Source organism: Cricetulus griseus, chromosome 6 (assembly GCF_003668045.3).
Source record: "Cricetulus griseus strain 17A/GY chromosome 6, alternate assembly CriGri-PICRH-1.0, whole genome shotgun sequence".
NCBI lineage: Eukaryota > Metazoa > Chordata > Mammalia > Rodentia > Cricetidae > Cricetulus > Cricetulus griseus.
Window position 1 is genome coordinate 74,345,327 of NC_048599.1, and position 12,476 is coordinate 74,357,802.

Sequence of the window (12,476 nt, forward strand, 5' to 3'; positions counted from 1 at the left end):
AATGGGTGAATAACATCTACTATGCAGGGATAATAAGGATTAAACTAAGCAAAGAATGTGAAAGCACTCAGACAATGCTCATGAGTAATTCGTAGTAGTAATTTGCAGACTGGAAGTCAAGAAGAAGTAATCAGTCTGGGCGTTTTCTCTCTATCTCCACTGAGTTGGAGCAGATGAATATTAAATTCTGTTTTTTTTTAAATTATTATGATTCTTTTCCTATAATGCCAGCTTGCATTCTAAACTTTGACTCTGGGGAAGAAACTGATACTTAATTTTTACTGGAGATGGTGGGCATCAAGAAATGGGAAAGTGCACATTAATAGGAGAACTCCAAATTGAGCCTTTTGTTGAGCTGCCTTCAAGCCACAACACACATGGGGTGGGCTTACAGCACATTTCTATCCCGTGCCTTGATGCCTGGTGTGTAGGAGGCCCCAGAAGAAATGTCTCTCTTCAGATTGTTCTCCAGGTAGCCCAGCTGTGTGAAAGGGTGCCCACTCCTACCGTTCTTAAGAGTTTCTCCAGGCATCTACTGATCACTGCTGCAGAAAACATGGACCTTGGGCATCTAGAGGCTCTGCTCTCTCTCTCTCTCTCTCTCTCTCTCTCTGTGAGTGTGTGTGTGTGTCTACTTACTTATTTTGCCGAGACCTTGTGAGTCTGCCTCTTATTAAATTGTTGAGATGTTGCAGAGAGGTGCAAATCATTTCTAAAGACCAAGTTGAATATCCTTGCTGTTAGTAAAACATCCAGAATCCTAACCTAGTGCCCAGAGGAGAGAATTCAGGGGACCTAGGAACTGTGGTATGGAAAAAATGACATCATTATCTTTAGTAACTTTCACTTATAATTTAACATATCTCTCAATGTAGGCAAAACTCCCTATGGAGTTTTAGTATTCACTATGACTGTGGTAATAATTCCCAAGAAAAATCATAGTTTTAATATCACATTGTACTTGTTACAGATGTATCAAAATATTGACATCTGACATCACAGAGGTGATTAGATATGTGCCATATATTCTAATTCAGTGTGTTAATGAAGCACTCATTAGAATATCACACGTTCAGCATAATTTAGAAGAGGCTCACAAGCCTCAGCGGACTGCACTAAGAGTCCATGGAGAAAGAAAGTAGGGGAGGGAACTAGGGTACAGCATTCTCTTGCACAGGAAATGTCTGCTGAGTAGATCAACTGATCCACATTCTTCACCACAACAGGAGAATGTGTTCTTTCTGCTTATAGACGGCCTTGGAGTTGTGGATATACTTGGGCATAGGGCACATGAAGACAGTAACAATGATGCTAATGTTAGTAAATGCTGTTTACTGAGTGTATGCTGTAGGACAGGGGTGGGGGCGCTCCCGGCTATGTTCAATGTTATATTTTATTTCATTCTCTAATCCATCTGAGAAGGCAAGATCATGGGGGAAATCAGAGGCAGAAAAGATCACTTCACCCTCAGTGACGATAGTCTTGATGGGGTAAAGGTAAAAGTGGGGCTGATGTCTTGGTGAGGGCTAGCATCAAAGGAGACTTATGTGGCTGTATAGGTGGGGGCTGTGTTACATGGGATCTGTGTTTAGGGAGACTGTTCGGTTTAATGCCCTGTTGCTATGCTGTTGACCTGTATATTCTCCCTCCCTCCCTCCCTCCCTCTCCTCCCTCCTCCCTCCCCCTCTCTCCCTCTTTCTTCCTCCCCCCCCACTATGTAGCTGGCTTGGAACTCACTATGTAGTCCAGGCTGCCTCACACTCATTATCCTCTTGTGTCTGTATCTCAAGTGCTGGTATTACAAGCTGGTATTACATGTGCCATCATACCTGGCTTAGCATTCTCAACAAGGGGCTCTGTTTTTTCCATTTGTAGAGTCCTACATTCTTATGCTGCCTTTCATCATGGTGAGGTTGTTGAAATATGGGGCCCTGCCATCTGGGAAGTTGTTTTTGAGCATGTTCATCTTATTCATATTATATATATATATATAAGATATATATCATATATATCATATATATATCATATATATTCATCTTATTCATATTATTCATTCATCATGTTCATCTGTGCATGTTCATCTTATTCATAAACTAACCCTGGTTCAAAGCCAATGCTTGGGTCAGAAGAGGGGAAGATGGAGTTGTAGAGTTGGCAAGTTCTTGTTTTGTTTGTACACTGAGAGTTTCCTCGGAAATAACCATGGATTGGGCCAGGTCATTATTAGTGTGGTGGGATTTAATTCCTAGGAAAGCCTTTGTGGGACTGGGGTAATTGCCTTCATGTCGGGTTTTCATTCTTGAATTTGTAGAGAGCTTGTTACATACATAGACCATTGAGTTAGGAGAAGTAGAGGTGTGTTCTGGAGGGAAAATAAGACCCAGTGTGCTGAGGGGCCAGATTCTTGTAGGAAGAATCTACGAAGGATCTTGGGTTTCTTATCTCTATCATTAAATGGTTATCTGAACAAAGAGAAAGCTACATTTTCTTAAGAAGTCATCTTTAAATTTGCAAGGAAATCTGGAAGTTATTTGCTTCTGAAACTGCAAAGATGATGATAGAACCTTATAAGGGTCTCTGGGGTTTCTGGGTTAAGTGTGGAGATCTACCAGGTTTGGCTCTGTGGTGGAATAAGTTTTGGGAAGGCTTTTCTGGATCTCTTTTGGTGGAAATCAGGTTCTCAAACGACACACCCAGTCTCTTTTGGTGCTATTTCCTTTGGAGGTCAGACTTCCAGTGACCTCCAAAGGGGCTATAAATTCTCCTTAATTTTCATCAGTGTTTCCTGTTATTATTAGTGCTCTTTTATTAAGGCTAATAGGTCTGAGGTGGCTTCAGGCAGCCACTTCAACCCTTGAGTCAATCTGGTGCTTTCAACAGGAAGTCAGACTGAAGGATTTTTGTTTGGTTTGATGTTGGGGATTGAACCAAGGGGCTCTCACATGCTCAGCTGCACTGTATCATTCAGAGACATCTTCAGTGTCACCTCCACCCAGACTTCAGTTTTCATGAGTGTGTTTTGGGGGCCATGAGTCAGCATCCTTATAGGCCACCCTTCCTTCTAAAGCACAGGACGTTCACCACATCTCCTCACATTTAAGGGGAAACTTTAAGGAGCCTTTCTAAGATGCTCTTGTTGTTGTTTTGGTTGGGTTTTTTGTTTGTTTGTTTTTGTTTTTTGAGATGGGTTTCTCTGTGTAACAGCCCTGGCTATGTTGGAACTAGCTCTGTAGACCATGCTGGCCTCGAACTCACACTGAGATACTTTTAAATGTAAAGTATGAGGTCCTAGGAGGTGGTGACTCTCTGTTCTTTAGTAACAGAGAGACCCATTTTCAAAGCTACAAAGATCCATGTTGCTTTCCCCATCCCTTTCCAATACACCTATAACACCCCCTGTCTGTTTGCCAGATCGTCGGGTAAGTTTTTTGATTTCACTGTGCCTTTTCTTTTGTAAAAATGGAGATATTAGTAGCTATGTTTAGAGTTCTCAGGAGGATTCCAGGAGATTCATGTACAGTTTGGCTCCATTCAGACTATATAGTAAACACTTAAATGTGAACTGCCTTCCCTATCTTAGTTTCTGTTGTTGTTCTGTGTTTGAAAGTTTGTGAGATTTCAGATTGGCGGCTGTTGGCTTGACATTTTGGTGTTTCCTTCAGAGGAAACTTGACTCTTAAATTGGTCAAATCCATTGTCCTAGTCCATCCCAACCCCTCCCTGCCTCCAGTCCCCACCCCTCACCTCCCTCCACCCTTCCCGCATTCCTGTGCAGTTGGTCTTATTTATTTTTCAGTCAACTAAGGGTGTTGTTAAACCTCTTCTTTTTCTGCTGCCTGATTTGATGTGAGGAACTCCACTCCCTGCCCTGCTCATGACAAGAATGCCTGAGAGTGCTCAGCCAACCATGTCCCACCCCTACAGGATCACCCTGTCCTTAACACTCAGAGAAGGCACAAGCCCTACCTGTTCCACAGTCTCTCCCCACTGCTCTCTGACCCTTTAAGCCCCTGGTGGTAATGGGCCTGTGGTTCAGAGAAGGCTGGGGAAAAGTTTTGTTTTTTTTTTGTTTTTTTGTTTTTTCCGGAGGATCGATGTATATTGCCTATGACTATGCTTGAAAAGAAATATGAAGACATTTCGTTTCCTCTGACTATGCTGAAGGCTGGGCGATGATGCCACTGGCTAATTGACGCTGTTCATCATCTTTGAGAGATTTGTTTAGTACTTTATGGTCTTTTGGGGGCTTAACTCATCATGTGTTATTGGCAAACTAATGAGAAATGAGAGTAACATGCTGTTTGGATTAGAGAAAAAAACAAAACAAAACAAAACAAAAAAACACCTGGAGCTTCTCAGGTCCTTTTTCTCTTAGGACCTCAAAGCCCTTGGAAGAGCAGGAGTGAGTTTTTCCAACCTGGTTTTGATATAGATATGGCTAGACTCACTTCTGAGATGGCAAAGCCATGGGACTAGGGCTTTTTCATCCAGACTCCATGTTGGACATCTGTGGGGAGACCGGACTGAGACCGGGGATGTGTGTGCTAAGTTTCCACTTCAGGTCTCCACCTCCTCTGTGAACACCCTGACTTGTAGAAGTCAACCGTTTGAAGAGTGTGGTTTGGGATTGGATTATCACCCAATAGTCCCTTCTCCACTCTTGTTCATCTCATTTCTGATCTGAACCCAGGCTGGCTGGAGGCTGGCCATATCGTTCTGCAGACCTTGGATACCCCTCAGTGCCCTTGCAAACCAGCCAATGGAAAAGTACAAAGTCTTCTGGCTCCTGGGCCCTGCCAGTTCCCACTGGCCTATTTGATACCTCCTTTCCTTCCAAGGGAGTGGGAGGATAGCCTCAAAACTGAAAGTACAGGATTTTCTCCGGTTTTTATAGGAAAAACAAATTGGCATGAAGCTGAGACAAACCAGCTCAGGCTGTCTGGGCAGATGCCTTTCTTTGCTTTTTTTTCTGTTTATTTTCCAACAAATCAATGCTTAACTGCATTGTTATCGGAGTAGAGCAACAGGTGCAAGAAAATAATCCTGCTGCCAAATCAAATGAAGAGGTAGGGCTTATCCCCTCTGGGAGGTATTCAGAAGATAACAGAAGACCCTGCCAACAACTGAATTAACAGCTCTGTGGACGGTGGGTTCTATGTTAACAACCCACTCCTAACCCTCCGACACATAAGCATGCCATTGTCTTGGGAAGAGGCTTTCAGCCATGCAGACAACCAGCTGCTTTATTCTGCCCCAAGTGGAGATTGGTTTTGGCCAAGGCTGCTTTGTGAAACTCAGAGGCATTATCCTGTGCCAACTCTGTGTCGAAGCAAGGGTTTTCTCAGAGGGCAAGGGGATGGAGTTGCTGGAGAGTAAAGGATCTGACTTTCTGTTTAAATTTGTTGAAGTTCTTTCTGTGGCTACTTCTCCCCAAATGCCAGAGAATGTTGCCTGGCATTCTCTGCTCTTGCTCCCATCCCATTACCAAGGAGATGAATGAGCTCAGGCGGCTTTGGAAAGATCTGTTATTGTTTTGGAAGTGTGTCTTGACTGATAATCTATTAGATGCAGGGTGGCATCTGTGTTTTGTTCGTTATTATTTTTTTCTCCAGCACCTAGCAGGAGGCAGTGCATCTAGTTTAGATGTTAATTGGAAGGGACCAGTGCATATTTGTAATAGTTGAACAAGCATTTCTCAGAGATGGTTTCTCTCCTCTGAAGGCTGATTCATCAGTTTTGAAGGCTTAACACCCAGGTGGTAAATAATCTTTTAAAAGTGGAGGTGGGGTGAGGTCAGGTCACAAGATTCTTTTAAAGCAACAACAACAACAACAACAAACATCTTAAGGGCCACCTGGGTCTTGAAGTCAGAGTATCTGTTTATATTCAGAGGTGCATGTGTATAATAACTAGACACTGTTGAATGTGGCAGTTTGGGAATCCTAGCATCAGAGACTGGTCTGTGTCATATTGACAAACAATTTACACAGACAAATTGGGCCTTGAATTCTCCTGACGGAGTCTGTCTCTTGGCTTTACAAGAGCTCTTTTCATGTTTATGAACATTTCCATGATGGCTGATGTCTCTAGGAGTTAATTTACCTGGTGGGGAGAAGTTGAAGTAAGAGCAGGCAAATGAGTCTACAGACCAGACATTTTCAGCTGTGAGATACTCAAGGGTTTGAACAGAGGGCCTTAGAAATACAGGATTTGGTTTGGAGCTTTGGGTAGGATGCCGTGTGGGTTGAAGTTCAACTCTTCCTGGGGTGGTGAGCACGCCATGGTGTATCTGCTATGCTTGAGAGTCAGTCCGAGTTTCTCAAGCTAATTTGGAAGGTGGTTGTTGTGGGCATCATCTGGGATGTTCCGGTCTCCACATCTCTCAAGTTCCATCCAAAGCTTCGGCAGGAGCAAGGCTGCGGCTTTATTATACTTTCTTTACCTTGTCGTCACTGGACTTTAAAGCCCATAGGGGGCCATAGCAAAGAGACAGATTTTTGAGGTTCAGAGGTAGTAAGGAAAATGGTGAATTCTTAGAAGTGACCCACGTAGGATGTGGCATGGTTCAGGTTCCACTGGGACCTTTCCTGGTCCCAGTGGGAGGCACCAAGGCAGCACCCAAGCCAGGTAAGAGAACAGGGCTAGAACCTTGCAAAGCCTTTCTTAGAGAATGCACCTCACTTAGCTCTGCTAACCTGTGTCTATCATAAAGTTTTCTTAAAATTCTAATATCACGTGAGAGCAGACATTTATTATATGTTTTATATTAACTATAAGGTTAACCATGGTGACTATAATGGTGTCAGTAGATCTTTAGGCATCAAGAACCGATCCTTAGAGGGACAGTGACCCATAGGACAGAGGTATTGAAGCATAGCATATGCACATTTTTTGTTAGAAGGGGGGAACAATTACTTCTATTGATGTCTCAATAGGCTCTGTGATCTTTTGAGATTCAATGTAGTTTATCGTATCTGAATGAAATTGACAGAAGCCCTGTGGGTTATTCCAGGTAATCTTATTTTGATCAGTTTTGGTGCCTGTCACTGTCAGTATGTGCCATCTTGTCTGAGTCTGGCACCGAGGCTGATAGCAATCAGCACAATATGTCTATTTCCCAGTGGCCTATAGCCAATAAGGTGTATCTACCGGAGAGCCAACCTCACCCTCCCCATATTGCATTATTGGTCATGAAAGCACTCAATATCCCAGGAATATACTTCAGATGTTGCCCCTGGAAATAAGAAATGTCTATCTCAAAACACACTAGGAAGATATGAAGTTAGCTATGATGTAACTCAAAGAGGATCAGATACATTCTCCAAGCTTGCTTCACGTTTTGGTTCATTTGTAAAAACACAAATTATGGCCTGCTCTATTCAACTGCCTTTCACAGGAACACAAATTTTCTTTTCTCCTGCTTGGGAGTAGTCCTTTGAAAGAACAGTCAAATTGAAACAGGAAGTCAGTAAGCTGTTGCAACATCTTTAGCACAAATGCTGTGAATTCACCTGCTGGCAATTTTGAGTAAGGATGGAGAATGATCCGGCTGTTGCTGTCACAGAACAAATAATTATTTAGAAGGCTTAATTGCTTTCCTGGCTTGAGAAATAAATGTGTCCCATGGCAACCAGTTCTGTGACAGCATGAAGAGTGTGTGGTTGACTAAAGAAGAAGGGAGATGTGAAGGAGGTAGGTCATGGCCTTCACTCACAGTTCCTGGGGCTGAGGACAGGGAATCAAAACACTAACCCATAGCGCTGGCTGTTCTCAGTACACTCTCCACCTGTGATAGGAGTAAACTATACCCTTTGGTCTGGGATCTAATCCAGGTAAAACCAATAATTATGGGCCAACTTATTTCTCAAATACTAAGCTGAAAATAACTCTGTGGCATTATCAAGGGGGTACATATCATATAGGTTTGTATGCATGTGTATATGTGTATTATTGTGCATATATATGTGTGTGTGTGTGTGTGTTTGTATATTATGAGGCAGTTCAGTGCTGCAGGAAATTCTGTGGCTACTTATGGAATGGAACTAAGGGTGTAAATGAGTTGAGGGGTGCTCTAGATTCTTCTGAGCATTGTTGTTTGACAACTGAGTTTAAATTTTCAGTTAGTTACAATCATGCTAAGCCCCATGATCTTAAACAAGTTGCTGAAATTCTCTGAGCTTCAGTAGGCCACCTACTGAATGCCTCAAGGAATTGTGGGAAGCATCAGCTGAGATGATGTTTTCAAGACGTAGCTGGCACATTTAAAATATTCTCAAAGTTTTAGTCACTTTAATATAACAAAAATAATGAATTTTATAGCATTTGGTCCTGGGATTCTTACCACTGAGCAAAAGAAAGACCTGCTTCTAGCTGAGCAAGTCCATGTTGACCTTGTTTGTCTTTTCTGGGAGGCTCTCTGCATGTTATAGAAGAGAGGCCAGTGGAGCAGCCTTTAGTCTTGTTAGGAGTCCTGAGGCTAGGCAGAACTTCCTGTATGATACAGGACTTCATTACTCTCTCAGAATCCCAAAGCTGTCTCCTTCCTTTCTTTTTCTGTCCCTATACTCCAAGTTTCAGAGCCCAATCTTTGGAGTCATCAGGTATTCCTATATTAAGGGATACAACAGGGCAGAGAAACCTGTGACCATGTTTTGTTACAGCCATGCTGCTCTCTCCATCTATTACTGTGCCAGTACAATTGCCATGGGCTGTGGGCAAAGCAAAGCCTGTGGTCGCATAGAGCTGGGCTTGGTGGCCTTAGGCACAATGTGATTGGTGAGAGGTGAGGGATGGAGTGATGGTTTTCAGTCCCCCAGGCAAGAACTGTGCCTATAGGGGAAGAACATGACTTCTGTGAGCAGTCTAGCTGTTGACTGCTCAGCTGTGGACCAATGGTGCATCCACTGGACAACACCAGGTCTGGGATAGCACAGGAACCTGGAAAACAAGCTCAAGGCTTGGCTGCTCCAGCAGCTGGAATTGGAGAACACTACAGATGACAGATATCTGAGGCTTTGTCTGAATTTGGCTCTCAGTTTTCTCCTTGGAGGTTCAAAAATGGTGAGGACAATGATTGCTAGTAATATTATCATTATAAAAGCCACTTGATGTTTATGTAGCCTTTATCTTGTGTCCAAAATTTTTCTCAGCATGTATTAGTTGTCACTTCATTTTTCTCACTTAGAAGTCCTTTTCAGGATACCCTCATAGCATAAATGAGGAAACCGAGGCCTGGAGAAGTTAAATAACTTGTGTGAATTTGCCCTGTAGATAATCTGGCAAAGCCAGGACTTCCAGTATGGCCACCGGATACCATAGCCAATGGCTCCCAGACTCTTACTCTCTTGTGCTTCTGAGGAGTCTAGCCATACCCTAAGAATGTTCCCAAAGCCAGCCCATTTCCAGCATAAAGAGAGATCTTATGGGTAAATCCTATCTTAAGAGTTAATGAGGATTGGACAGTGACCACATGTATAATGCTTGGTCCTTTCTAAACATTCTTGTTTACCTTTGTAACATCTTTGTCACATGGTGACATTGAGGCTGTAAATAAGATAGTACATGGCCACCAAATTCTCATCCCTCATGGTATATGTCATGATCCTGGAATTTAAGGACTATCCTGGAGACTCAGGCAAATTGAGCTGAGTTGGAATTTTCTGGTACTTTTGAACATATCTTTCAAGCTCAGATCCAGGGTAAGTCAGTCTCTGTGGCTAGGCCTTGCCTTCTCCCATGTGAAAATCCCCCACTGCAGCAAAAATCTAAGGCTTAAATTTTAGAGCATGCCAAGTGTTCCATTTTTCTCCTCTATGCATTTCTCCCAATTGGTCCAGTCTGTGTGTGGTGGCTGGGCTGCCCCTCATCTGGAAGAGAAGGGAGGCTTTGATGATGGCCTGGAAGAAGAGTGGTCCCAGGGCATCAGGGAAGCTCAGAGGCAGCCTCTGTACTCAACATTTGTGTTGTGTTGTGTTGTGTTGTGTTGTGTTGTTTACATTAAACCTCCCATTAAGACCTCAGTGGACACAGGGCTCTGCCTCTCCTGCAAGAATAAGGCAATGACCACCCAATCCACCATAGCAATTTCTCTCTGTAGATTTACATTCTGGGTTGACCAATCCCTTAGTGGCCCATGATTCTCAGGCTGACAGCTCATTACTTGCAGGGAATTTGTTGCTGATTGTCCAACAGGTTCCAACTAGTCACCTAGCATGAGGTAATTGTCTGGGTTTTACTCTGTGGGTAGCATGGCTGGCTCCTCTTCTTTAGATATGTACAGATGTTTGTCCCCTAAACTGTCATGCTTATGAACTTCTGCACAGAGGGGTGTCATGTTGGGTAAATGGAAACGTCTAGATAATCAATAAGGACACTGAGCCAAATGCTTACAGAACACCAAAAGAAGTCCCCTTGCCACTTAATAATCAAAACACCGAACTTACAGAATAAAGAAAAAATATTAAGAGCAGCAAAAGGCCAAGTAACATATAAAGGCAGATGTGCCTAGGTATCTGGTGCTTCTTCTCAACCACTAACTAGCAATGGCTTTGTGTGCCAGGCAAGATTCTGTAAACTCACTGGTCCTTATTGAGTTTAATCCTCAGTGGGCCCATGTAGCTAGGACAGATACTGCCTGTTTCTCAGGAGAGGAGAGAACAATTTAGAAAGGCCAAGGTCTAGCCCAAGGTTGCCATACCAGCAGGATCAGAGCCTCAGCTGCCACCTCCACAGCCTTCAGTTTGAGGATAATTCTCAACCCGGGGTGATTTTGCTCTAGGAAATGCATAAGGAGAGAGAGAAGGGGGGGATAGATAGACAGAGTTGCTGGCATAGTGGGTAGAAGCCATGGATGCTGCTGGATACCCTACCTGTGTGTGACAACTTCCATACCAAAGAATTTCCCAACTCTACTTGAATTCCCATGTTTCTTACAGCAGGATTGATAGTGGCCAAGACATGGCTCATTGACAGATGAGTGGGTAAAGAAGATGAGGTACATATATGTAATAGACTAATCTTCAGCCATTGAATGAATGAAATCTTGCTATTTGTGGCAATGGGCATGGAATTGGAGGGCATCATGGTGAATGATTAGCCAGACATAGAAAGACAGACACTGCATGCTTACTCCTACTCCTTGCTGGCAGGTTAAATAATGGTCTCATAAAAGAAGAGAGAATAGTGGACATTAGAGGCTAGGAAGGTGGAGAGAAAGGGGGTATAGACAAAAAGGTTAATAGGTAGCAAAATGCAATTAGAGGAAGAATTAGTTCTAGTATTTTTCAGAACAATAGTTTAATCACAGTCTACAATCATTCAATATATATTTCAAAACAACTGGGACAGAGGTATTCTAAATGCAAGCAAATGACATGTTGGAAAAGAAGAAATACTGATTAAATATTATATACATGTTTGAATTGCCATATTGCACCGTCTAAAATATTAGGCCTTAATTAGAAATTTCAAGAAAGAATTATTTAGCCCCCTATTTTTGTTGTGGAGATGTTTTGGAGAAACTGGGATTAGCCATTGTCTGGTATGATGAGGATCTGGTTCTTTGTGCCTCCACCCCACCCCCTGATAGCACCATCAGCATCCCTCAAGCTGAGGATAGAGAGAAGTGAGCCCTTTCTCTGACTTGCTTCATACACATAGCATAGGACACCTATCTCAGCCTTGAATGTGTAGACCCAGTCCCAAGCAATACCTTGACATCTGCTGTTTAAAGAAAAGAAAGAAAAGACTACTTTTAAATTGGGGTGTGTGCATGCCACATATTGGACTGCACACTTCCAAAACTATTGTCTTTTCCTCCAGAACAGCTCTTTCTTACACATAGTGAATCAGAAAACCTCACCTCTCACCCCCATCATCCCTGGCTGGGAATTAGGAGTAGTAGATCCAAAGTCATAGAGCTAGGAAGTGGAGCTGGAACCTAACTGGGGTCCTGCAGACTCTAGCTAGACTTGACTTACTATTTGTTTTTTAAGGAAAGCTATGCTGAAGGCTAAGCAGGAGGCTGAAAACAAGTCCTAAATATTCCTTGCTCCTCCTTTTAATTAAAAGGGTAGCTCTTTATACCCCATAAAGCAATCAGTATACAGCATGGAAAGTCTACATTAGTATACGGGGGTGTGGGTACGTTGGTCATAATAGGGCTTTTTTATAGTTCTCAAGGCACATTTATTATCCATTATCTCATTTGATCTCCTCAACCGTCCCGAGAGTCTGTTGGAGGACAAATGTCTACATTTTATATTTGAAAAGCTGGGCCTGGAAGGGAGTAGGCTTGTCCGAAGGCCTTGGCTAGCCTAGTTCACCCAAGGTGCCACCTGCTGCTCCTTGTGGCTGCTGTCAGGGTCCAGGACATCTCTACTTACAAGCCTGGGGGAGCTCTTGTGAACTCTGACTCACTAAGGGTTAAGCCACATAAACTCTTTTATGGGTGGTAACCATTTAATGGGTCCTGTAAA